General features: G+C 36.0%; 1 protein-coding gene and 1 long non-coding RNA gene across 8 annotated transcripts in view; one reads left to right on the plus strand and one right to left on the minus strand.

The window, feature by feature from the left end:
• The window catches only part of LOC141398638 (uncharacterized), a 188,316-nt gene extending 185,748 nt beyond the window's left edge, over positions 1–2,568 (plus strand). Inside the window, exon 3 of the long non-coding RNA XR_012411686.1 lies at positions 2,425–2,568. This is a non-coding gene — a long non-coding RNA (uncharacterized lncRNA). The remainder of the gene's footprint in view (positions 1–2,424) is intronic.
• The window catches only part of LOC141398634 (voltage-gated potassium channel subunit beta-2-like), a 726,071-nt gene that overhangs the window by 658,622 nt on the left and 39,727 nt on the right, over positions 1–27,722 (minus strand). For 5 of the 7 annotated variants that reach the window (XM_073976119.1, XM_073976118.1, XM_073976114.1 and 2 more), the window contains exon 2: positions 1,721–2,300. The gene's annotated coding sequence lies outside the window, so the exon portion shown is untranslated. The remainder of the gene's footprint in view (positions 1–1,720; positions 2,301–27,722) is intronic. The other 2 variants (XM_073976117.1, XM_073976116.1) reach the window with 1 other exon arrangement.

Here is a 27,722-nt window from a genome sequence, read left to right on the forward strand (position 1 = left end):
TTCGGAGAGTGCAAGTCCGCAGCAGTGTGGTTCTGAACGGGGTGGTTCAGAGGGTGGTTGTTCGGAAGAATTAATTCAATCACTCGTTTCATTTTTGCTAAAATAGCGGTTTTATTAAATCAGACATAGTGGAGGTACCAAACCCCTCCGAAATTCAAAACAACGTATAGCCTATTTTACCCACGGGTCCCCCTGTACATTCTCTGAAATTTTTAGGAAAATCGGTTAAGTAGTTTTGGGTATGTAACGTATTTAAAAAGTGGGCGTGATAAAATAAGATTTTTATAAAAATAGGGCATGGGGGAGGTACATCGACCTCTCCGAAATTAAAAAAAAAAACATATATAGCCTATTTTCACCATGGGTGTTTCCTGTACATTCCCTGAAATTTTCAAGAAAATCGGTTCAGCCGTTTTTTAATCTATGCGGAACATACAAACATATACACATTGTCTTTTAGATAAAAGATATCGTTTTTAAAGACATAGGCATAGACACAAAAACCTAAGTCGGGTTATGGCGCACATTTTACAGAAAGAGTTATCGAAATAGGTCCAGCCGTTTTCGACTGATGCCATTACCAACGAACGACATTTGATTTTTATTTATATATTTTTATTTATATAGATATAGCATTTTTAAAGAAATAGGGTATAGGGGAAGTACCCCGCCCCTTCTGAAATTCAACAAAATTTGTAGCCTATTTTAGGCTGGAGCCATCCCTGTACATTCCCTGGCAATTTCAGAAAAATCGGTTCAGTAGTTTTTGTAGAAATGAAAAAAGTGGACGTAAAAGTGGGCGTGGTCAAAATTTCGTTGCATAAAAACCCAAGTCGGGTTATGGTGCACATTTTACAGAAAGAATTATCGAAATCGGTGCAGCCGTTTTCAACTGATGTCATTACCAACGAACGACATTTGATTTTTATTTATATAGATATTGAAATAATTATGTTTAAAGCGCCCATGAATTTTACGCTTCGATGTGTGATACCAAGAAATAAGCGACCTAGCGAAGAAATAAGCTAAGCTGGAAAAATGAGCTAAGAGCTGACTGTGTTCTCAACTTTAATGACTTCGAATTAAGTAAGCAATTTAAAAACAAAACCACATCTCGTCAAACAAATATAACACTTTACAAAACGATGATTCCGATGCCGGGGTACTTGCGCAAGCAGATAAGGCATTGCTTGGTGTGTTTGAGAGAAATATTTACGGGACCAATCTGCGTTGACGCTGAATATGAACCACGAGTCGTATCTAGCCAATGTTTCGATGGAGTAAACAAATGGAAGGCGAGATCGAAAAGCGCGGTATTCCAAATGGTAACAAAATTGTTTCTAGAATTTTAATTTATCTATAAATACTAAAAAGTATGTATTTTTGTTTCCATTATCAGAACAATGTAAAAACTAATATGTATTTGATACCAAATTGGTTTCAGTTCTTCAAAAATTTTACTTGATTTTGTTAAACACTCAGTATGTTCTAATTTTATTTCCATTGTTTATATTTTTGTTTAGGGTTTATATATTTCAAAATAATTTACCAACATTTGAAACTGATTTCAAATGTAGATTTCTTAAGTATTACTTCATAAGTATCACTTGATAATTAAGTAAAAATAAATTTAATTATGTTCCATTCAATGCATATTTCAAATTAATCAATTATTTTTTATTATTTATTACGCAAAAAATTTAAAAATTCTTGTACTCACCAACAATTAAAAATTTTTGATATTTGAATCCTTTTTGTTATTCAATTACTCGCCCAGCAGTGGAGTAAAGTAACGTCTGCGACCCATAAGGATGAACAAATGTAGCATTGATTAGATGATGTTGTTGATGTGTGGCAGATAGTAGAAGCTGTACTAGATTCAATTCTAATTAAAGATGATACCGTTGAAATTCGTGCAGCTGATTATGTTAAATTAGCAGGAATTAGAAATAGTTTAATGGCTATAATTAATTAGTTTCATACAAATGAATTTAATAGCTTGAATGGACAATTATATGTATTTCACTAAATTTAATTATTTGGCATTTAATTAGTTATACTTTTTTTTCAATTTTACAATTACACATATTATTCTTTTTTAATTTAATTTTCACATTAAATAGCTTCCGATTGTTATTTTAATTTCAATACATATATTTATTTATTCTTTTTAACTTTTTTTTATTTGTTTTTTAATCTCTCTCTCTCCCTTCCTCTCTAAAAAACCCAACGACAACGATATGTTAAGATTGACGTAATGATATATTCCAGTTGCATCCTTCAGTTTTTATACATATTTTCTGTAATGAAGAAAGAACAGAAGAAAAAAAAAATAAATTGCATGTTATATTTTACGCAAATAATTTTAATTGAATTTATTTAATTTTATTTTTAAATGAGTTTGTTTATTTATTTCATTGACAGGTGACGGTAGTTTTATTCTAAATTAAATTAAAACACCAGAAGATACAATAAGCACACACGCACGCCAGCAGACAGATACCACGACCCCAGTGTTGGTGGAAAGATAAGGACAAATACAAGCTATCCTTTTGTACACACATGGACATGGACATCGATACAAGTAAGTGGAAAATAATTCTATTTAATATTTTTCAACAAAGCATTTACACTTACACACTCAATTAAAAATTTGAAGATAAATAATTTCACATAGTATCTTCAAATACATTTAGATAGTTTTGTATTATTTGTAAAGTGGTTCAGCTTAAACTCAGTTGAGTTGCTGTAAATTTAAAACAGCAAGTTTTTTTATAGTAGAATATAGGTTAAATTTATTTAATTTCCTCGGGAAAGGCAGAGAGATACTAGTTTTGGATTTTACGGATTTGGAAAATTTTTCTGTTTCGAAATCCGAAACTTTCAATTCTCTGTCAATCAATTTAAACTACCTACCACTTTAAAAAATTTTTATTTTAAAAACTTAATACAACAAAACTGGCATTAATATGAATTACTTTACAAATATTAAGTAATACACATCTCAACAAAGTTGCCAATGTGGATCTAAAAACGATTTTTTATATAAAATAGGCTCGTTGATCTGATTATATAGTCTGGCCCAGAACGAATACCATTAAAGAATTTGGAATGCCATCTTACTTACTTAGATGGCTTTTATACTAAACATAACGTCTTGTTCCATAAGCCGAACTAAGAATAGATTTCCAAACGCACCGATCTTTTGTCTTACTTCTCCAATTTTGGACGCCATGTTTTGTGATATCTTCTTCAACTTGGTCTTTCCATCGGAGTTTTAGCCTTCCCTTGGAGCGTATACCGTCGAGTGGCTTGTATTCAAATGCCTTTTTGGCGGAGGCATCTTTATACATCCTGCTGATATGGCCAAGCCAGCGCAATCGTTGTAGTTCGATACGTTTTATTATATCGATGTCAGTCGGCTGGTATAGCTCGTAGTTCATACGACGTCGGTATTCACCTTCAACGCATATTTGTCCATAAATCTTTCGAAGAATTTTTCTCTCAAACACACCAAGTTCTGCCTCATCTGTTTTCGCAAGTACCCATGCTTCAGATCCATACATAAGAACGGGTAGTATCAGTGTTTTGTAAAGCGTTATTTTTGTTTGACGAGTTGTGGCTTTTTTTAAACTGTTTATTTAGACCAAAGTAGTATCTGTTGGCCAATATTATTCTTTTCTTTATTTCAAGGCTTATATTGTAGATAAAGTCATTTGCTATCTCAAATTTATAATTATCAACATCCACAGTTTGTCCGAGTCTACTGGACGACTTGTGTGTTGATAGCATAAACTTCGTCTTATCGCTGTTGACTGCCAGACCCAATTTGGCAGACTCGTTTTCAATTTTTGCAAAGGTGGCTGTTATGGCTCGCGCTGATCTACCTATTATGTCTATGTCATCTGCGTATGCAAGCAGCATTACATCTTTATTGTATATCGTGCTGTTTTTGTCTCTGGCCGTATATATATTCGCATCTCGTATGACCTTTTCCTGTAGAATATTAAATAGGTCACACGATAGACTGTCACCTTGTCTGAAACCTCGTTTTGTGTTGAATGGCTCGGAGAGGTTCTTTCCTATTTTAACCGCTAATCTTGTGTCAGCTAATGTCATCCTGCATAGTCGAATTAGTTTTGCAGGGATGCCAAACTCAGACATGGCTTGAAACACCTTTGCTCTAATTGGGCTGTCGAACGCGGCCTTATAGTCGACGAATAGGTGGTATGTGTCGATCTGTCTTTCGTGGGTCTTCTCCAATATTTGGCGCAGTGTGAAGATTTGGTCAATTGTCGACTTACTAGGTCTTAAACCGCAATTGTATGACCCGATTATTTCATTGACCATGGGTTTTAACCGTTCACAGAGTATGCTCGACAACACTTTATATGCGATGGGAAGGAGACTTATACCTCGGTAATTTGCACAAACCGTTTTGTCTCTTTTCTTATGTACGGGACATAGTAGGCTGAAGGTTCAATCGTTGGGTATGCTTTCTTCCTGCCAAATTTCGCAAATTAGCTGATGCATACTCCTTACCAGCATTTCGCCACCGGTCTTGAACAATTCGGCGGGAAGTCCATCAGCTCCTGCTGCCTTATTGCTTTTCAACCGATTAATGGCTGTCATAACCTCGCTTTGGCTAGGTGGTAGACATTCAACATTGTCATTTACGATTGGTTCTGGGGTATCTTCATCGCCATCCATATTCGATACCAAAAGCTTCATAAAGTGCTCCTTCCAGATCCTCAGTACGCTATCTGTATCAGTTACCAGATTCCCTTGGTCATCTTTGCAGGAGAATCTGTCTACACCATATCCTTCAGTCTGGTGTTTTACACTCTGGTAAAATTTTCGGACTTCATTCTGACTCCTGAACATCTCGAGTTTCTCACGCTCACGTTTTTCTTGTTCCTTCTTTTTTTCTCCCGAAAATACGCTTCCTACCTCTCTCCTCTTCTCCCGATAAGTTTCTTTCGTTCTTCGTGGCGGTACTATCAGCATTGTACTTGTCAAGTACATCCGCCAATGCGTAAACTGCACCTACTCTGTAAAGAGTCCTGACATTCCAGGTGCAGATTCGCAGATCATGGTCCCTAATACGTTTGCGGGGGTCGTCAACTTTAGAGGGGTTTGTTTTTCTTCTTTTTTCTTTGTTTTTTCATAGTAAGCTGTTTTGACGGGGTGAGTTACTGGCTCAACGCCCAACCCAAGTTTTTATCGTTCTTATGGGTGAACGCGCGGCACATATTAGCTCACTACCTTTAACGGGCGTTAAAGGCAGCTCCCCAGGTGACACCACGGGAGGTCAGTGTCCACTTGAGATGAATGAGGGACCAAGATAAGTCCTGGGCTTTGCCATATTAAAGCCGGTCAAGACCGTTCCTTGGTATCATTCATCCCCTACGTCACCCATCTACTGCATAATTTATTCCGATTTGATTCGTTTGGGATATCTGCCTTTCACAAGGTAATCAATAGCGCCGACGAGTTGCACTTCTTTGCATAGTTTCTTGCGACGCAGAGTGGTTCAGAATCATTTTCCTGGTCAACATTCTGTAACTTTAGAACTGTTAGATTTTTTCTTCGACAGATAACACATTGAACTTTCAGATGAATCAAAAACGAACATATTCGGAAAAAAACGAGAAATTCAGTGTCAATGTTAAATTGTTTGTTTTTTTTTTCATATTTTACATCAAAATAACAGGGTCTATATATTCTATATGTTCCAATATATATCTATATGTTCCAATCTATTTAAAAAATGTTCCATTCTATCTTCAAAAGCAGCAAAGCACTTTTAAAATTTGTATACCCTCAGCATTTATGCTAACTAGGCTATATACAGTTTCATACGGGCATAATGTGCCTCATCGAAATAATGGTTCGATTAAGTTCGAAGATGGGTTATATAGGTCCACTCCTTCCGGTACCTCCCCCACAAAAGTTCGAAAATAACTCTTAAAGGGAGTAACCGATTTGGTCCATACTTTGCACATCGTGAAATTTCTACCTGACTTAGATGAAGTTCCAACCGATCCACTCCCTCGGATAAGTTCAGTTTAGGACCTGCTCTCAAATCGCTTACTCTCCCGCACAAAAGTTAAAAAAATGTTCGGAAAAATTGTAGGCACGATAACTCTTAAAGGGAGTGACCGATTAGCTCCATATTTTACACATCCTAATATATCTGCCAGATATAGATCAGGTTCGAGATATATGGAATATATTTGTCCACTCCTTCAAGTACCTCCCACACGAAATTTCGGATAAGTTCATTTTAAGGCCTGCTCTCGAATCACTTTGATTTTTGTTGAAGCAACTTTTATTCGATGCTTCAATTACGACGGTAAAAGTCTTTATAGGGGTAATCCATACTTCTTGAGAAATCAGCCCGAAAGATTAAAAAACCCCTTTGGCACCATATGTAGTAGCTGGACTCTCTCGAAGTGATCAACCGATTTTGTCCAAAATTTGGCTCTCGTCATATTTTGCCCAAACTAGCTTCAGTTTGATGATGGACAATACCGGTCAACAACTTCGGGTACTTCCCCCAATATTTAAAAAATGTCACTAAAATATTAATAACGATATCATCTCTTGAACGGGGCAACCAATTGGGCACAAACTTTGGATCTACTAATATTTTTTCCAAATTTAGTTCAACTTCTAAAATGGCCCATCTCGGTCCTCTCCTCCTCCACCTCAAAAGTTCAACATTTGTGTCTAACTGTAGTTTAGGGTCTGTTCGAAGATCCTTTGGAAATGTATGCCGGTGCTGTTCGTTGTGGTCCTGTTTACAGCGATATCATGTTTTCCGTGGACAAGTCCATGTTTCCTGGCGTGACCCACTGAAATATAATATCCACTTCCATAATGGACTGACTTGTCCATTCCTTTAAGTGCCTCCTCCGCAACACCTATGAACTATAATCCTAATCCATATTTTTGTCGGCAAGTTCAAATGTCCAAAAAGGGCCACAAAATTCTGAAATGGCCCTAAATACATTCGATCTGTCCGTAGATGAAAGTTTCAATTCACATAGGTTGAGGTTATATCCCTGTCGGCAATGCCGACTGATACTTTTTTACTTGTTTTGCCAAAGGAAGCCAATACTTCCTGAGATATGAGCCCAGACAAGTCCCAATATTTAGAGCCACTCCTTCATACACCACTCACCCTAAAGCTGTTGGTCGTCTTTGTGGTTTTGGTTACAACTCTATAATTTCATTCTCCATACTTCTCTCGAATGTTACAAAAACCTCCCCCAATTGATGATATCTTCTTTGTTAAGACTGTGGTGATCGTTTCGTCAGTGGAATTATTACGTCCACTATTTATAATACCTACCTAAAATGGAAACTATTTCGTCTACGAATATTCTATTTTCTTAAATTCGGGATCGGCTCATAGTAAAACTAGGTCCACCACAACTGTTGTTTTAAATCTTCCTCTATTGTTTCTCTATGGAGCCATAAACTAGACGTGAGTTTTCAAGTAAAACTCTGGTTAGCCGTAAGCAAAAACATAAACTTAATAACTCAACATCACTCTTAGTTGTATCCTTGTCCCCGACTGAATACAGTGGCCTATTATTATTTATTCCTTTTTACTCCAAAGAGGAACAAAGGCACACAACAAAGTCATTCTATTCCAACCTATTTCAACTTCATCCCACACTTGCTGGATCTGCCTCAACACACCTTCGCCATGTGTTTGCAGGTCTACCTCTCCTGCGACAGCCTTGCGGTCGACTGCTCTACAATTTCCCGCAAAGTGTTCACGTAATCAACGCACGATCTGTGCGGTCGGAAAGCCGCCTGTTCTTTTCTCAACAATGATTCCAATGGGCTTGGGCGCGATACGCCAAAAGTAATAGGTACTGCATTTATTAGCGATATACCTCTCCAGTTTCTGCATTCTGAGATGATGCCTTTTTTAGATAGTTTCCTTGATAGGGACTCATTTATCCAAAAGCCCTGAATTACCGGCAGAATAATCTGCTCTAGGTGCATTGTTTTTTAGTATAGACTTGATAGCTACAATCTTTTAATAATCTCCTATAATCTCCTTTTGGTTTGGGCTTTGAATGTTCATGTCTTCCCTGACTACGTGGTTGCTAAAGCCACACACTTGTTGTGTAAAAGGAGTCATTACAGAGAACATATTGGAGTAGTATTTCGTCTAGATTTGTAGTTGCTCTAAAAGTGGTCGGGATGCCATCATCTGTCCTTCTGCTAATTCTCTAGCAAATTTGTATAAATCTCGACTGCGATGCGTTGATGCGGCTTGCTAAATTGTTTATCCACGTACGTTTATCTTTCCTAGCGCTCCTTTTGACGGTCCCACTTGCTGCAATGTACCTTGTTCGTCACTCCCATTTGTCTGTTTATACCCTCGGCATTTATGCCAACGATGGTATATACACTTTCATACGGGCAAAATGTGTCTCATCGAAATAATGGGTTTAGACCCCAAGTATGTTTGGACGAAATCCGTTTCAGACAATTTGGAGTCGATTTAGCAATGTCCGTCTGTCTGTCCGTCTGGCTGGTGCGCACGATAACTCTGGAACGAATGAACCGTGGTAAAAAATTGACCTTCGTAATATTTTGTCCAAACTTAGTTTAAGTTCGAAGATAAGCCATATCGGTCCACTCCTTCAGGTACCTCCCCCACCAAAAGTTCAAAAATGTTCGGAAAAATTGTGCGCACGATATCCCTTGAAGGGAGTGACCGGTTGGGTCCATACTTTACACATCCTAATATATCTACCAGATATAGATCAGGATAGAATATGGACCATATATGTGTCTACTCCTTCTGTTACCTCCCACACATAATTTTGGATAATTTCATTTTAAGACCTGCTCTCGAATCACTTTGACTTTTGTTGAAGCAACTTGCATTCGCTGCCTCAATTACGACGCTAAAAGCTTTTTTCAGGGGCAAGTCTATACTTCTTGAGAAAACAGCCCTAAAGGTGTAAAAACCCCTAAGGCACCATATGTAGTGGCTGGAGAGCATGATAACTCTCGAACTGATCAACCGATTTGGTCCAAAATTTGGCCTTCGTCATATTTTGTCCAAACTTAATTTCAGCTCGAAGAGGGGCAATACCACCGGTCAACAACTTCCGGTACTTCCCCCCAATATTAAAAAAATGTCACTAAAATAGTATGCACGATATCTCTTGAACGGGGCAACCAATTTTGTCCAAACTTTGAATCTCCTAATATTTTGTCCAAATTTAGTTTAACTTCCAAAATGACCTACATACATCGGTCCTCTCCTTTGGGTACCTCCCCCACAGAAGTTCAACATTTGTGTCTAAGTGCAGTTTAGGGTCTGTTTGAAGATCCTTTGTAAATGTATACCGATGATGTTCGTTGTGGTCCTGTTTACAGCGATATTATGTTTTCCGTGGATAAGTCCATGATTCCTGGCATAGTGGTCCAAAACTTATGCGATGACCCACTGAAATTACTAGTGGGTGCGATATATATATCGGTAAAGCCGACAGATACTTTCTTACTTGTTTGAGTCTATTTTTGATTATCTTGCTTAGATTTATTGCGTTTTTTCTGTACTATTGAAAAAAATTGCTCCTTCCATATCCTAAGCATCTTTATCGGTTACCAAATTACCTTGCTGGTCGCTATAGGAGGATGTGGCTGTACCAAAGTCATCAGTTTGATGTTTTACTCTTTGGTAGAATTTTCGGACTTCATTCTGGCTCCGGTACATCTCGATTTTTTCACACTGCCGCTTCTCCATTTCTCTATTTTTCTTGGGGAAAAGACGTTTCTCTTCTCTCCATTTCACCCGATACTTCTCTCGTGCGTTACGCGTTGCTAGCAGCACGACACTCCTGGTCATACCATGGATTCCTTGGTGGAGGTCTCTAGTATCCAAGTACTTATTTTGCGGCTGTTTGCATAGAGTGGGCAATATTTTGCCACTGTGCTGATATGTTATTGTGACGAGAAGTGTTTTGATAGATAGCTGTGGCTATCGGTTGTGATTGCAGCTTACCGATGTCCAATCTCCGTGTTGTTCGTACTTTATTTGGTACGTTTAACCGGGTACGTACCTTTGCTGCAACAAGGTGGTGGTCGGGGCCTATGTTTTCTCCTCGGAACGAACGTACATTCAACACCCTAGATGAATGTCTTCCATCTATCACAACGTGATCAATTTGATTTCTAGTTCTTTGATCTGGAGACAGCTAGGTGCCCTTATGCATATCGTTATGCTTAAATCTGGTACTGCTAACTACCATGTTTTTTTTTTTCGTTGCAAAGTCTATCAGCCTCATTTCATTGTCAGATGTTTTATTGTGGAGACTGAAATTCCCAAATGTTGGGCCAAAGATATTCTCCTTTCTATTTTTCGGTATTAAAATCGCCTAGAATAATTTTAATGATGTTGTAATGATGTTGCTTCTAAACGCTCTTTGGTCTGTTCGTTTTTGTCTTCGGTTGGAGCATGAGTGCAGACAAACTAATGTCGAAGAATTTTGCTTTTATCCGTATTGTAGCAAGTCTTTCATTGTCTGGAGTGAAGCTGGAGACCAGATGTTTTAACTTCCGACCAACTACAAATCCGCAACCAAACTCATGCTTTGTGTCATGACAGCTATAATACAGTGCGTCACCTTTAGGTGTTGTTGCGACGCCTTTCCAAATCCATCGTATTTCCTGTATGGCAGTAATGTCGGCCTTGTACTTTTCAAGTACATCCGCCAATGCGTAAACTGCACCTTCTCTATAAAGAGTGCGAACATTCCAGGTGCAGATTCGCAGATCATGGTCCTTAAAACGTTTGCGGGGGTCGCCGTCAACTAGAGGGGATTGTTTTTTCTTTCTTTCGATTTTACAGTGTTTTATTTAACTTGCTTTGGGTGTCCGTTTAGTTCAAATCTGGTAACTCACTTTTAACTCAGTTGCAGTTGACCAATCGAACTGAAACTTTGCAGATTTGGATGACAATACATGAATATGGGCCCATTTTTTCCTACAGCCCCCATATAGCGGTACCACCCGATTTCAGGTACTTTGAGGATTCTATCTTCATTTTTGCCCAAATTAGCTGTCATTTGGCATTTGGGATTTCCAATAATATAGACATTTCAACACCAAAAAATTGTGAACGTAGGTCCAGGTTTTGGTATAGCCCCCTTATAGCGGTACCACCCGATTTCAAGTATTATGAGGATTTTATCTTATTTTTTAGGCCGAATTGGCTGTAACTTGGCAATGGGACCCCCATTGGTACAGAAACTTCCTCACTAAAAACTATGGACATAGGTACAGGTTTTGGTATAGCCCCCATATAGCGGTACCATCTGATTTCAAGTGTTTTAAAGATTTTATCTTCATTTTTAAGCCGAATAATCTGTAATTTGGCATTTGGGGTTCCCAATGGTACTGAAACTTCCCCACAAAAATTTTGGACATAGGTCCAGGTTTTGGTATAGCCCCCACATAGCGGTCCGGCCCGATTTTGAGTGTTTTAAGGATTTTATCGTCATTTTTAGGCCGAATTGGCTGTAACTTGGCATTTGGAGCACCAATGGTACAGAAACTTCTCCAACAAAGTTGTTCACATAGGACCAGGTTTTGGTATAGCCCCCATATAGTGGTACCACCCGATTTCAAGTGTTTTAAGGATTTTATCTTCATTTTTAGCCAGAATTGACAGTAGCTTGGCATTTGGAGTTTCCAATGGTACAGAAACTTCCCCAACAAAAATTATGGACATAAGTCCAGGTTTTGGTATACCCTTTATATAACGGTACTATACGATTTCAGGCATTTTAAAGTTTTTAATCAAATTTTCGGCCTAAATTGATATAATTTTGTTCTCAGTGATCAAAAAATGTATTTACTAAAAAGTTAAAAATAAAAAAATAATTTAAAAATTAAGTTTCAGTGTTTTATTTAGAAATGCACTTAAAACTAGAAAATAATTTGTCGCTTAGCCTCAGTAAATATATTCTTTCTCATGATGGAATCTCTCAAATAAAACGCTTGCATTTCAATTATAACTGGTGGCAAAATTAAACGGCAAGCGTTTTATTTGAGAGATTTCATCATGAGAAAGAATATATTTACTGAGGCTAAGCGACAAATTATTTTCTAGTTTTAAGTGCATTTCTAAATAAAACACTGAAATTTATTTTTTTTAATTATTTTTTATTTATAGTAGGCTTTCTCTAGGGGAGGGTTACTAACCCGACGCCCAAACCCAAGTTTTAACGTTTTTATGGGTGAACGCGCAGCACATGTTAGCTCGCTACATTTAACGGGTGTTAAAGGCAACTCCCCAGGTGGTCAGTGTTCACTTGAGGTGAAAGAGGGACCAAGGTAAATCCTTGTCTTTGCCATGTTAAAGCCGGTCAGGACCGTTCCTTGGTATCTTTCATCCCCTACGTGTGTTTCTATCCTCTGTTTAAATCCTTATATCTTGTGTGACATTTCTTCAACTTGCACGCTGAATTTTTGCCTCGAGTAGAAAAAAATGTTCATGGAAATATTCTGAATTTTACTCTTAAATACCATTGAATTGAATAAAAACAAGATTCTTAGAATTCTTTTCGTTGAGTTCCAATCACACAAATTGTTTTGTTTCCAAAATAAGTAAATACGTTTACGTACATTTGCTATTCTCCATTCAAATAGCCTGAATGCTAAAAACAAAACAAAAACGGAACTATAATATTATTGAATGAAATTACACAGAATTCACTTGAAACTTTCATGTTGGGAATGTCAGTTATCAAGAAAACAAAACAAAATGGCAGGCAATTATAATGAATGACATAAAAATTTTCTTTTATTGAATGTCATCAGTTGGAATATTGTAATCTGAAATTAGTTTGTGTTGAAGCATTCAGAAGAGGGGAAAAGAATTTTGGGTATAGAATGAAAAACATGAAAAATAGACAGTCGGATTGACCTTTCAATATCCTCCATCATAAGGCAAACTTTCAACTTTAAAATATGGGAAATGGTACAACATACTACCACTGGCCTTAGCTGTTAGAAGCATTTTACATGATCCAGAGTGATTTCCACAAAGTGACGCCATATTTATATTGACCTGAAATATATACACTTTGTTGGCTTTCAAATAGGAAGTCACACCAATTATAGCTTCCATAATATTGTGGAGGGTATAAAATTATTGCAGCAGTGGCAAATAATTATCCTAATTTATATACCACTTTTTTGTTATCAAACAAACTTCTAAAAACAAAAAAGTGCAGGCCAATAGATTATCTTCATAGTTCAAACCCCTGTAACTTTCTATTACTTCGGTTTCCCAGAATTACCAATATTCCCTTGGTTTTTAGAATAAATTGCCATAGTTTTTTTTATTATTTTTTTTTTTTAATTCTTTTATTGTTCCCCTTTGTTGCCCTAACTTTAATTTTCCAAACTTTAATATCCATTTTTTGTTTGCTTTTTTCCTTCCTTCGTTAAACCATAAAATCATAATTAAATCAAATTCGCAAACGAGAAGCAAAAACCAAAGCCGCAATCCAAAACAGAATGCTAATGTATCGATTGGAAACCAAACGATAGACCATAGCCTGTAAAATACAACGACAAAAGTTTTTGCTATTGTCCTGCTTTTGCCCTAGGAGAAAAATGTGAAAAAGAGTTAAATTGTTATCCGAAAGGAGGAAAAAGAGCAAACAACAAAACTGCATTGTGGGTGAGATGGGAAAATATTACGTATTTGCAACTCGATATCTTTCTTTTACAACATGGACAATAAAATATGCGGATAACCTAAAGGCGGAGATGCATAAGCGGCGGCTGACATGTTGCTTTAAGGAATAACGAACAAAGGTAACCTAGTTGTGGCTTGGCAGTTCTTTATCCTTTTACCAGAAATATCTTAAGCACGAATGTTAGCCGCATATTGCAGTTATTAAGATGTTTTCAGAAGTTTTTCAAGAACAACTTCTTAGCAAAATGTTCGATGCCAAGGATGCTATTTAAGCATGGGTGCAAGTGATCTGGCATGTCATCTTTTTATCATTTTCACTCATGAATTTTATAATATAATATTTTTATTATTATTTTATTATTTTTATTATTTTAATTTTATAATATGAATAGAGTTGGGCAATCTCGTCCAATTGAACGATCCGGATCACTATCTCGTTCAATGGACACCGGTAATTTCATTGACAAAACTGCGTATACTTAATTTAACACGTTGGTTTTTATGATGTTACTCATTCGTCTTTGAACGATTATAGTGATTCGGATCGTTCAATTGTACGAGTTTGACCAACTCTATTTTATATGAGCGTGACCCCCAAAAGATGACATTCATTTTTGGATCATATGCATGTCATTTTAACCAATGCATTGGTATGAAATGTGCATGTCTTGTATGGAAAATGAAAAATGCTGTGTTGTCTTTATTAATTCAAACGAATACATGAAATAATTACAACTGATTTATCAGCAAAAATTATATCAAAAATTGAAATTTATCACCGTCTCTGTACCGCAATAGAGTTTACTTCATCCGCACGTGGATTTTTTAAAGAAAATTTTCCCATCATCTACCCAAACGTGGATTTTTTAAAGAATATTTGTTCATGATCTACCCAAACGTGGATTTTTTCATGATCTACCCAAACGTGGATTTTTTCATGATCTACCCAAACGTGGATTTTTTAAAGAATATTTTTTCATGATCTACCCAAACGTGGATTTTTTAAAGAATATTTTTTCATGATCTACCCAAACGTGGATTTTTTAAAGAATATTTTTTCATGATCTACCCAAACGTGGATTTTTTAAAGAATATTTTTTCATGATCTACCCAAACGTGGATTTTTTAAAGAATATTTTTTCATGATCTACCCAAACGTGGATTTTTTAAAGAATATTTTTTCATGATCTACCCAAACGTGGATTTTTTAAAGAATATTTTTTCATGATCTACCCAAACGTGGATTTTTTAAAGAATATTTTTTCATGATCTACCCAAACGTGGATTTTTTAAAGAATATTTTTTCATGATCTACCCAAACGTGGATTTTTTAAAGAATATTTTTTCATGATCTACCCAAACGTGGATTTTTTAAAGAATATTTTTTCATGATCTACCCAAACGTGGATTTTTTAAAGAATATTTTTTCATGATCTACCCAAACGTGGATTTTTTAAAGAATATTTTTTCATGATCTACCCAAACGTGGATTTTTTAAAGAATATTTTTTCATGATCTACCCAAACGTGGATTTTTTAAAGAATATTTTTTCATGATCTACCCAAACGTGGATTTTTTAAAGAATATTTTTTCATGATCTACCCAAACGTGGATTTTTTAAAGAATATTTTTTCATGATCTACCCAAACGTGGATTTTTTAAAGAATATTTTTTCATGATCTACCCAAACGTGGATTTTTTAAAGAATATTTTTTCATGATCTACCCAAACGTGGATTTTTTAAAGAATATTTTTTCATGATCTACCCAAACGTGGATTTTTTAAAGAATATTTTTTCATGATCTACCCAAACGTGGATTTTTTAAAGAATATTTTTTCATGATCTACCCAAACGTGGATTTTTTAAAGAATATTTTTTCATGATCTACTTAAACGTGGATTTTTTTAAGAATATTTTTTCATGATCTACTTAAACTTGGATTTTTTTAAGAATATTTTTTCATGATCTACCCAAACGTGGATTTTTTTAAAGAATATTTTTCATGATCTACCCAAACGTGGATTTTTTTAAAGAATATTTTTCATGATCTACCCAAACGTGGATTTTTTAAACAATATTTTTTCATGATCTACCCAAACTTGGATTTTTTAAAGAATATTTTTCATGATCTACCCAAACGTGGATTTTTTAAAGAATATTTTTTCATGATCTACCCAAACGTGGATTTTTTACAGAATATTTTTTCATGATCTACCCAAACGTTGATTTTTTAAAGAATATTTTTTAATGATCTACCCAAACGTTGATTTTTTAAAGAATATTTTTTTTATGATCTATCCAAACTTGAATTTTTTTAAAGAATATTTTTTCATGATCTACCTAAACGTGGATTTGTTAAAGAATATTTTTAATGATCTACCCAAACGTGGATTTTTTAAAGAATATTTTTTCATGGTCTACCCATACGTAGATTTTTTTGTAATTAATCATATATTAATACAAAAAAATTTAAGAAAATCCATGAACACAATAATTGATCCAAGCCCACTGTGCAAAATTTGTTTCTATTTTTATTACATAGCTAATAAAAAATTAAAGGTCCGATTATGGATGTCAACCCAACTCCAGTTGCATTGCCGACAGCAAATTTAATAATAGAAATTTCCATTTCTGCATTGAAATTCGTACTTTTTTACAATTAAACTTATAGTCGAAGGCTCAAAACACTCATATTGAATAAATATAATAAAAAATTAATATTTTTATTGTGTGATTTTCACTTCTGGTAACGCAACTTCAGTTGAGTTGCCATCCATAAAATATACAAAAAAATTATATTTGGATCAATATTAAAGTATTTCTTTGCCTCTAGTTTTTACAGAATTATACTTTTTCAAGATGCGATATCTCTGGAACCGTTAGTCCAAAAAATCTGAAAATATACTAAAATGTTTTGCTGATGAGCAGCAACACCACACCAAAAATAAATAAAGGAAACCAAAAACCACTTTTTGGAAAAGTGTCCGATTTCCCTCAGAAATCCCCATGCATGTCATTTTATATCATTTTGGCTTTCAAATGATTACTTAGGAAGGCACATAACCACCATTATATTATCGAGGGTATAAAAAGGTTGCTGCAGAGGTAAACAATTATACTAATATATATACATATATCAAACAAACTTCTAAAAACAAAAAAGTGCAGGCCAGAAAATTATCTTCACAGTTCAGACCTATGCAACTTTCTATTACTTCGGTTTCACAGAATTATTGGTAATCGAAGGAACAGAAAGTTGGTTTTTAGAATAAACTAGCGGACCCGGCGAACTTCGTCTCGCTATTAAGGAATAAAATTTCATACAAAAACTCAATTTTCGATTTTTCCAATTTTCCGACTTTTCCAGAGGGATTTTCCAAAATTTTCTTCCGTAAAGACCTTCTCCTCGAAAATGCGAATAACTGACAAAACATTTTACAGAAATCGGCCTAGCCGTTCTCATTTTATGAATTACTATACATTTTTTACACCATTTTTATATATATAGATATCCATAGTTTTTTATTATTTTTTAATTCATTTATTGTTTCCCTTTCTTGCCCTAATTTTAATTTTCCAAACTTTACTATTCATTTTTTGTTTGCTTTCCTTCGTTAAACCATAAAATCACAATTAAATCAAATTCGCAAACGAGAAGCAAAAACCAAAGCCTCAATCCAAAACAGAATGCTAATGTATCGATTGGAAACCAAACGATAGACCAGACCATAGCTTGGAAAATAAAAAGAAAAAAGTTTTTTTGCTATTGTCCTGCTTTTACCCTAGGAGAAAAATATGAAAAAGAGTTAAAATCGTTATCCGAAAGGAGGAAAAAGAGCAAACAACGAAACTGCATTGTGGGTGAGATGGGAAAATGTTACAACTCGATATATCTTTATTTTACAACTTGGATAATAAAATATGCGGATAACCCTAAGGCGAAAGTAGATACATAAGCTGCTTGCTTAAAATAATAAAGGGTAACTTAGTTCAAATTGGCTCGACAGTTCTTTGTACTTTTAACAGAAATGTCTTAAGCAAGCATATTAGCCTCATATTGCATTTATTAAGATTATTAAGATTTTTTCAGAAGTTTTATTTAAGGTTCGGTCGGAATCAGTCAAATTACTAAGATTTTTAATTGGGCCGTTGGGCGTATTATTATTTTAGATAATATTTTAATAGTTCATACGCCACACATATTTTTAAAATCAGAAAAAGGTTTGCTAGCATATTGTTGTGTATGGGCCCGCTGACAAAAATGGAAGATATCTGTAACCATTTTTTTTTTTTTTTTTTTGGAAAAAACGAAAAACTGGAATGTCTGCCACCGACTGAATGTATACAAGTATTTAAAGGTGTTGACCAGACAGACCTCCTTGCAAAAAACCGATTTAGAGTATTTTTACGAATTTAAAAATTGTTCGAAATCTGCATTGTGAAAAATTTGTAATTAAAGTGGCAAAGAATGACATTTACCTTATTATACAGTAACAATACTGGGAAATAAAAATATCGATTTGGAAACTAATTACAGCGATGCAACGTTTTTCAATGATCACATGATGACAGGTTGAATACCGGCTACACAACAAAAATCTTTTTCACCAAAAATTGTGTACTAAAAAAATATGATTTTGGATTAAAGCTCAAAGTGTTGCGGAAGAGTTACCTAAAGGAATATACCTATGCACACTGGTAGAATGTCTAGAAATCAAACTATAAAATTGAGAAATGTTTTCCATTGTACAGAGTACAGACACTATGCCTGGCAAAAATATCCATTACTGAGCTAAAATGTGCCGCGCGTTCACCCAAAACGTTAAAAACTTGGGTTTGGGCATCGGGTTAGTAACACTCCTCTAGAAAAAGTAGCCTACTATGAAAAACAAAAGAAAAGAAAAACAAATCCCTCTACGTTGTTGCAGAAAAGGTACGCTCCCGGTTAAACGTAGCAAACAAAGTACGAACAGTCACAACACGAATGTTAGACATCGGTAAGCTGCAATCCCAACAGACAGCCACAGCATATTCCACTCAACTAGCCCAATTGCTCAATCAAAGCACTCCTCATCGCGATAACATATCAGCGCAATGGCAAAGTATTGCCCACTCCATGCAATCAGCCGCAAAATCAGTACTTGGATACCAGAGACCTCCACCAAGGAATCCATGGTATGACCAGGAGTGTCGTGCTGCTACCGAAGAGAAAAATGCGGCATATAGGGCTACTTTACAATCCGTAGCAACGCGCAGCGCACGAGAGAGATATCGGGAGAAAAGGAGAGAGGAGAAACGTCTTTTCCGCATGAAAAAGAGAGAAATGGAAAAACGGGAGTGCGAACAAATCGAGATGTACAGCAACCAGAATGAAGTCCGAAAATTCTACCAAAGAGCCAAGCATCAAACTGGTGGCTTTGGTACAGGCACATCCTCCTGTAGAGACCAGCTAGGTAATCTGGTATCTGATACAGATAGTGTGCTCAGGATATGGAAAGAAAATTTTTCAAAACTGTCGGTATCCAATAGCAGCAAAGACGACGGAGATACCACAGACCCAATCCCAGAAGATGGTATTGAATGTATACCGCCCAGCTAAGATGAGCTAAAGACAGCAATAATTCGGCTGAAGAATAATAAGGTAGCAGGAGCCGATGGCTTACCAGCAGAGCTGCTCAAAACCGGAGGCGACATAAGTCTACTCCCCATTGCCTACAAGATCGTGTCAGGGATATTGTGCGAACGACTAAAGCCTATGGTCAACGTGATAATTGGACCATACCAATGCGCCTTTAGACCTGGCAAGTCCACCATTGACCTGATATTTACCCTGCGGCAAATCCTGGAGAAGACACAAGAGATGCAGATCGACACCTACCACCTTTTTATGGAGTGTAAAGCAGCCTTCGTCAGTTCCCTGCGTTCAAAGGTATTTCAAGCCATGTTTGAATTTGGTATCCCCGCAAAGCTCATCCGGCTTTATAAAATGATTTTAACTGACACGACATCCTCAGTTAAAATAGGAAAGAACCTCTCCGAAGAGTTTTGTACCAAAAGAGGTTTCATACAAGGAGACAACCTTTCGTGTGATCTCTTCAACATCCTGCTGGAAAAGGTTATACGAGAGGCAAACGTCAAAAGAAGTGCACAATCTACACCAATAGCCACATGTTACTTGCTTATGCTGATAATATAGACATCATGGGACGATCAGTAAGAGAAGTAACTGATACCTTTATTAAGGTCGAAGGAGAATCTGTTAAAGTGGGTCTGGCGGTAAACGGTGAGAAGACCAAGTTGATGGTGTCGACGCGCAATGCGTCCATTGAGCTCGGACCAACTGTGGAAGTTGGTTCCTATAATTTTGAGGTAGTAAAAGACTTTAAAAACAAAGCCACTTCTCGTCAACCAAAAATAACGCTGTACAAAACACTGATACTACCCGTGCTGATGTATGGCTCCGAAGCCTGGGTACTTGCGCAAGCAGACATGGTAGTGCTTGGTGTGTTTGAGAGAAAAATTCTTGGAAAGATCTACGGACCAATGTGCGTTGACTCGACGTCGCATGAACCACGAGCTGTATCTGCTATACAACGACATCAATATTGTTAAACGTATCGAGATGCAGCGATTGCGTTGGCTAGGCCTTTTCATAAGAATGAACGATGATAAACCCGCTAAAAACGCGTATGAATACATGCCACAAGAATCGGCAGGCCTTAGCTTCAATGGAGCCTACAAGTGGATGAAGAAATGAAAAGGCGCGGTATTCCAAAAAGTCAAGCGAAAAACAGAGAGGCATGGATATCTTTTCTTAGTTCGGTCTATGGAACAAATGTTCTGTAATGAGCCAGCTAAGTAAGTAAGTAAAATATGTCGTTAAATAAGTAGTTACTAAATGTCGTGACATGAATAATAATAATAATTATAATTATAGTAATAATAATAATAATAATAATAACAAAACACTCCTAAAAAGTAGCCAATACGGATATAAACTTTAAACATCCGACAACCTCAGGATCTCACATTGTTTTTATATGGACGATCTAAAAATATACGCAGGGACCAAGCCCAATCTAAGTCAATTATTCAAAATCGTCGAAGTATTTTCCAATGATATAAAAATGGCATTTGGGATTGACAAATGTAAAACACAGAACATAACGAAGGGCAAATACAATCCAGGAGAATTGTTCTGTACGTCCGCAGGAGAGCAAATAACCCCACTCTTAAGAGAGGAGCAATACAAATATCTGGGTATCCGACAAAACATAACCATAGACCATACTGTGCATAAAGCAAAGATAAAACAAGAATTCATATATCGCGTCCAAAATATTGGTAAAACCAAACTCAACGGAAAAATCTAATCAAAGCAATAAACACATACTCAATACCCCTCCTAACATATACATTTGGCATAATATCATGGTCTCCCACAGACCTTACTGACCTGGATAGAACGGTCAGGAGAATACTAACCAAGTACAACCAACATCACCCCAAGTCATGTATGGAGAGACTATATATTCAAAGAAAACTTGGAGGTAGAGGACTACTCAACATCCAGAGCCTACATGATAGACAAATAAAAACACTAACGGACTACTTCAAAACAAAAGCAACAACCTCCACACTCTACAACGCGATTGTAAATTCAGACGATAACCTAACGCCACTAAACCTGAAAAATAATAGTCAAAGAATCCCGGAAACCACACAACTGCTACTGCAAAAATGGAAATCCAAACCATTACATGGAAAATATCCCAATCAAATAAATCAAACATATGTCGACATAGAAAACACAACTAACTGGCTCAAGTACAGCAACATATATGCCGAAACCGAAGGCTTCATAATGGCAATACAGGACGGTGTAATACAAACAAGAAATTACAGGATAACACGATCGCCGATGACAGATGCAGAAGATGTGGAGGAGCCTCAGAAACTATAGTACACTTGCTAAATAGTTGTACCTCCCTGACCAACAACCACTACACAACAAGACACAACAACCTAGGAAAAATAATATATATAAACCTAATCAAATTACTGAAAATTAACGAAAACACATCATATTACTATAAATTCCACCCAAAACCCGTAATAGAGACAGAATACTACACAATATATTGGGATAGATCAATCCAGGTAAAGAATCCACCAGATATAACTATGGTCATAATAGACAAAAAAGCACATACTGCAAAAATCATAGACTTCGCTGTCCCATTAGATATCAATATAACGGAAACAATCAACACCAAAAAATCGAAATACCAACCGCTTTCACAATACCTAAAAAACTCACTATCCTTGCAGAAAATAGAAGTACTACCGATTGTAATAAGCTCGTTAGGAACAATACCCAAGGAAACCACAAAAAGCCTGGAACAGCTGAATCTAAGCCACAAAACTCTCACAGAAATACAGAAAAGTATTTTAATTAAAGCTACTTCTATAATAAGAGAAACTATTGGATGAGGAAGAATAATGGATATATAATATCCCAACTGAGCGCAACCTTTGGTCATAGACCCGGTGCGTAAATTCCAGCTTTCGCTGAGAATGTCACAAATCAGATAATAATAATAATAATTGTTTTTTTTTTTGTCTTCACAATCCAGTTCCAGTCTTATTCAGTCTAAAAACCCACATCCCCAGAGATTAACACCACCTCAACACCGCTTTAGCATTATTTCGAGATGGATCTCCTAATTGGTGTTCGTGCACCATTTCTTCTATTTATGCCTGTTCTTTAAGAGCTCGCATAAAGATAAAAACCTTACATCTTTCATTTCAAGCATTTTGGAACAATATTTCCACAGGTGAGCTCTGCTTCCAGTAATCTTCGACTGTTAAGCCCATCGTTGACACTTGAAGAAAGTATGTTTAGCGTGGTGAAACTTTTCTTCCTCTTCGTAGGTGCACTACGGTTTTCTACATGCGGTACAAGTACTTTCAGAAGTAATAGAGTCCCGCTCGATTTGCCCTTGCAAAAATATTGGCTTATTAAGGGGTTTTGTAATAAATATTTTGTAATAACTATTTTTGCGGGCTGAGGATATATCTCTGCAAGCAAAGCCAACTGATACTTTTTTATTTGTTTTGCATGAAAACCGAAATCTTAATCACTTTGCGTTGATTCCGTCCACCTCCAACTTTTATCAGATATTGAACCATAGGCTTTCTGCATGCAATTCAGATATTATTAACCATCGCACTGCACCATAAGGTCTAATTTAGTTTTTAACATTAACCCACTGTAAGAATTGGAAATATTTTATTTGCGGCAGTTAGCTGTACAAAAACTACAGTTTTCAATTTTTTTCTGCTTTGTTGTGTTAAAAGAAAGAACAAACAAAAAACGGAATTTTGGAGATAGCTAAAGTGGCTAAGGAGTGAAAGCACTTTGCCAGAATAGAAAGGAAAGACTAAAAAATCTACTAAAACAAAATGGGAAAACGAAAAATCTACAAATTGGGGAATCCAATTTCCGGAACATTTTCATTTCCCGGTGATACATGATATTTACTTTCAATTTTCCACAGAAAAACGAAAAGTGGCATTAGTTGGAAAATGCATTTTCTGATATGTATTGACAAAGAAAACATTTAAACTTTATTTGTGATCAATTAATGTTAGCCCAATGAAGGAATCAATTTACTGTCCCAAGTTACATAATCAAATTTCAATTCACTTAATTTCAAATTTTTATCTCATTGATGATATGATATAATGTTTTTGTTTATGAATTAACCTTTTATATTCCCTCTAAAACCGTCCAATGTTATTATCAATGTTTAATAATAACAAAAAAATGTCCTGCAAAAGGCCAACTTTATTATATAGTAAATTATATGTAATGTTTATTTTACTATCACCATAAACAGTAATAATCGAAAAAATAAAACAACGCGCCCTTAGAAAATAACTCAATGACTCATTAACATGAACATCTAATTTAATTTAATATCAAGTCTTCATATAAATGATAGTATCTGGTCATAGAGACACGCACACAACTTTTTTACAGCTAAAAATGTGGGTAATTGCGGCTACTTTTAATGGAGTTTGTGTTAATTGAAAATATTTAGGTCTTTGTGGTTAAAGTAAGGTTTTCCCTCTTCACAAAATCTGCTGGTTTAGTTTCAAATAAAAAGACTCATTTATTTCGTTTTGTTTTGTGCTTCCATTGTTCTATCACAAAACGCAAAGAATAATCTCAACTTTGCAAGACATTTCAAACAAAAGTATTTAATTTGAAAAAGTGTAAAAATAATTTAGATTTGTTGTCAAAGTTTCTTTCCATTTCATTATGACCTCTGCAATATTTGTTACCATCAACCAGCAGCAGCAGCAGCAGGACCAGTATGACAGTCTTCTAATTTACTGCATTCATTACAACTTTATGTGAAGTAGAAAGTTAAGAGTAACAAGCTGAAGATGAGCCACAGAAAAAAAAATATGACTGAATAGATGCTAAGAAGAAAAAAACACTAAATGAGAAATGTCTATTTGATATTAAGTTTAATGAGATTTTTCTTTTTAAAAAAATTATTCCACAAAGGCAATGTATGCGATGATCGGCTGTGGTAGTTTTCCCGCGTTAGTAGCCCACATTAGGCATTTTTACGTTTCATTTAAATTAATGGATTATTAATAATAAAGTATAATTAAAAAAAATAAGTTTTAGTGTTTTATTTAGAAATGCACTTAAAACTAGAAAATAATTTGTCGCTTAGCCTCAATAAATATATTCTTTCTCATGATGGAATCTCTAAAATAAAATGCTTGCCGTTTCATTTTGCCACCATTTTAATTTAAATGCAAGCGTTTTATTTGAAGTATTCCATCATGTGGAAGAATATACTTATTGAGGCTATGCGGCAAATTATTATAAATAAAACACTGAAACTTATTTTTTTAATTATCTTTTATTTCTAACTTTTTACTAAAAACATTTTTTGACCACTGAGAAGTCCATAACCAAATTACAGTTAAATTAGGTCGAAAATGTAGATAAAAACTTTATATTGCCTGAAATCGGGTTTTATCGTAATATGGGGTCTACACCAAAACCTGGACCTATGTCAAAACATTTTGGCGGAGAAGTTTCTGTACCGTTACAGCCAATTCGGTCTAAAAATAAAAATAAAATCCTTAAAACACTTGAAATCGGGCTGTACCGCTATATGGGGGCTATGTCCACAATTTTTGGTGGGCAAGTTTCAGTACCATTAGGAACCCCAAATGCCAAATTACAGACTATTCGTGTTAAAAATGAAGATAATATACATGAAATCAGGTGGGAGCTATTCCAAAACCTGTACCTATGTCCATCATTGTTAGTGAGGAAGTTTCTGGACCAATTGGGGGTCCCATTGCCAAGTTACCTAAAAATGAAGATAAAATCCTCATAATACTTGAAATCGGGTGGTACCGCTATAAAGGGGGTATACCAAAACCTGGACCTATGTTCACAATTTTTGTTGGGGAAATGTCTGTATCATTGGAAATGCCAAATGACAGATAATTCGGGCAAAAATGAAGATAAAATCCTCAAAATACCTAAAATCGGGTGGTGCCGTTATATGGGGGCTGTAGGAAAAATTGGTCCCATATTCATGTATTGTCATCCAAATCTGAAAAGTGTGCAAAGTTTCAGTTCGATTCTTCAACTGCAATTCTGTGGAAAATGAGTTACCAGAGTTCAAATGCAAGTTAAATAAAACACTGTAAAATAGACCAATCTTTGTTTTAATTTCATGTTCAGGTATTGTCATCCAAAGCCGAAAAGTGTGCAAAGTTTTAGTCCGATTGGTCAACGGCAACTGTGTCAAAATTGAGTTACCAGATTTGAAATGCAATTTAAATGAAACACCGTTAAACAATGTAAAATAGACCAATCAATCTATGTTACCAACCAATAGACCAATCTATGTTACCATCGTATGTTACCCATTTTTATACCCTCAGCATTTATGCTAACGTGGGTATACGAGTATACACTTTCATACGAGCAAAATGTTCCTCATCGAAATAATGGTTTTAGACCCCAAGTATGTTTGGACGAAATGTGTCCGTCCGTCTGTCTGGCTGGTGCGCACGATAACTCTCGAACGGATGAACCGATTCGGTTCAAATTTTGGCTTTCGTAATATTTTGCCCAAACTTAGTTTAAGTTCGAAGATGGGCTATATCGGTCCACTCCTTCCGGTACCTCCCCCACAAAAGTTCGAAAATGTTCGGAAAATTTGTGCGCACGATAACTCTTGAAGGGAGTAACCGATTTGGTCAATACTTTGCCCATCGTAAAATGTGTACCAGACTTAGATAATGTTTCAATATAGACTCAATCGGCCCACTCCTTCGGGTATCTCCCACACAAAATTTGGAATAAGTTCAGCTTAGGATCTGCTAGCGAATCGCTTTTTGTTTTAGGAACTTGTATTCACTGCTTCCCATACGACGGTACAAGTTTTATCAGGGGCAAGTCCACACTTCCTAAGAAAATAGCCTGAAAGTTGCAAAAAACCCCTATGACACCGTGTGAGGTGGTTAGAGCGCAACATAAATCTCGAACGGATATGCCGATTCGGTCCAAAATTTAACCTTAGTAATATTTTGTCCAAACATAGTTTAAGTTCGAAGATAAGCCATATTGGTCCACTCCTTCAGGTACCTCCCCCACAAAAGTTCAAAAATTTTCGGAAAAATTTTTCGTACCGTAACTCTTGAAGGGTGTGACCGATGTAATCCATACATTGCGCATCCTAATATATCTACCAGATATAGATTAGGTTAGAATATGGACTATATTTGTCTACTCCTTCACAACAAATTTCGGATAAGTTCACTTTAAGACCTGCTCTAATCACTTTGATTTTTGTTGAAGCTATTTGCATTTGCTACCTCCATTACGACGGTAAACGTTTTTTCAGGGCAAGTCCATATTTCTTGGGAAAACAGCCGGAAAGGTGAAACAAAACCCCTATGTCACCATATGTGGCGGTCGGAAAGCACGATAACTCTCGAACCGATATGGTCCAACACTTGGTCTTCGTCATATTATATTCAAACTTAGTTTCATGGGCCAATATCGGTCCACAACTTCCGGTACTTCTCCCCAATATTTAAAAAATGTCACTAAAATGGTAGGACGATATCACTTGAATGGGGCAACCAATTTGGTCCAAACTTTGGATCTCTTAATATTTTGTCAAAATTTAGTTTAACTTCTAAAATAGCCCATATCGGTCCTCCCTAAGGGTACCTCCCACACAAAAGTTCAACATTTGTGTCTTAATGCAGTTAACCCAGATATGCCCATTGCTTGATCGTGATCTTTTTAAAAGTATTTATACCCTACACCACTATGTGGTAAGGGGTATTATGTGTTAGTGCATTTGTATGTAACATACAAAAGGAAGCGAGATAGACCCATAGTTCCTTCTAGGGATATACATAGAATCACTTTCTGAGTCGATTTATGCATGTCCGTCCGTCCGTCCGTCCGTTCGCAACATACAGGTCGCATTTGTTGACCGATTTCGCTGAAAATTGGGGAATACCATTTTTTTAGCCGTCGGAAGATCAAGTTCGAAGATGGGATATATCGGTCCACGTTTTGGTATAGCCCCCATATAACGGTACCCCCCGATTTACGGTATTTTGACGTTTTCAGCTACATTTTCAGACCGATTTGGCTATAATTTGACATTTAGGGTTCTTAAGTGTCAATAAACATATATAACAAAACTTGTGGACATAGGTCCACGTTTTGGTATAGCCCCCATATAACGGTACCCCCCGATTTGCGGTATTTTGACGTTTTTAGCTACATTTTCAGACCGATTTAGCTATAACTTGACATTTAGGGTTCTTAAGTATCAATAAACTTATATAACAAAAGTTGTGGACATAGGTCCACGTTTTGGTATAGCCCCCATATAACGGTACCCC

This window comes from Musca autumnalis, unplaced genomic scaffold (genome assembly GCF_047663935.1).
Source record: "Musca autumnalis isolate F117 unplaced genomic scaffold, ASM4766393v1 scaffold_3, whole genome shotgun sequence".
In the NCBI taxonomy this organism is placed as follows: domain Eukaryota; kingdom Metazoa; phylum Arthropoda; class Insecta; order Diptera; family Muscidae; genus Musca; species Musca autumnalis.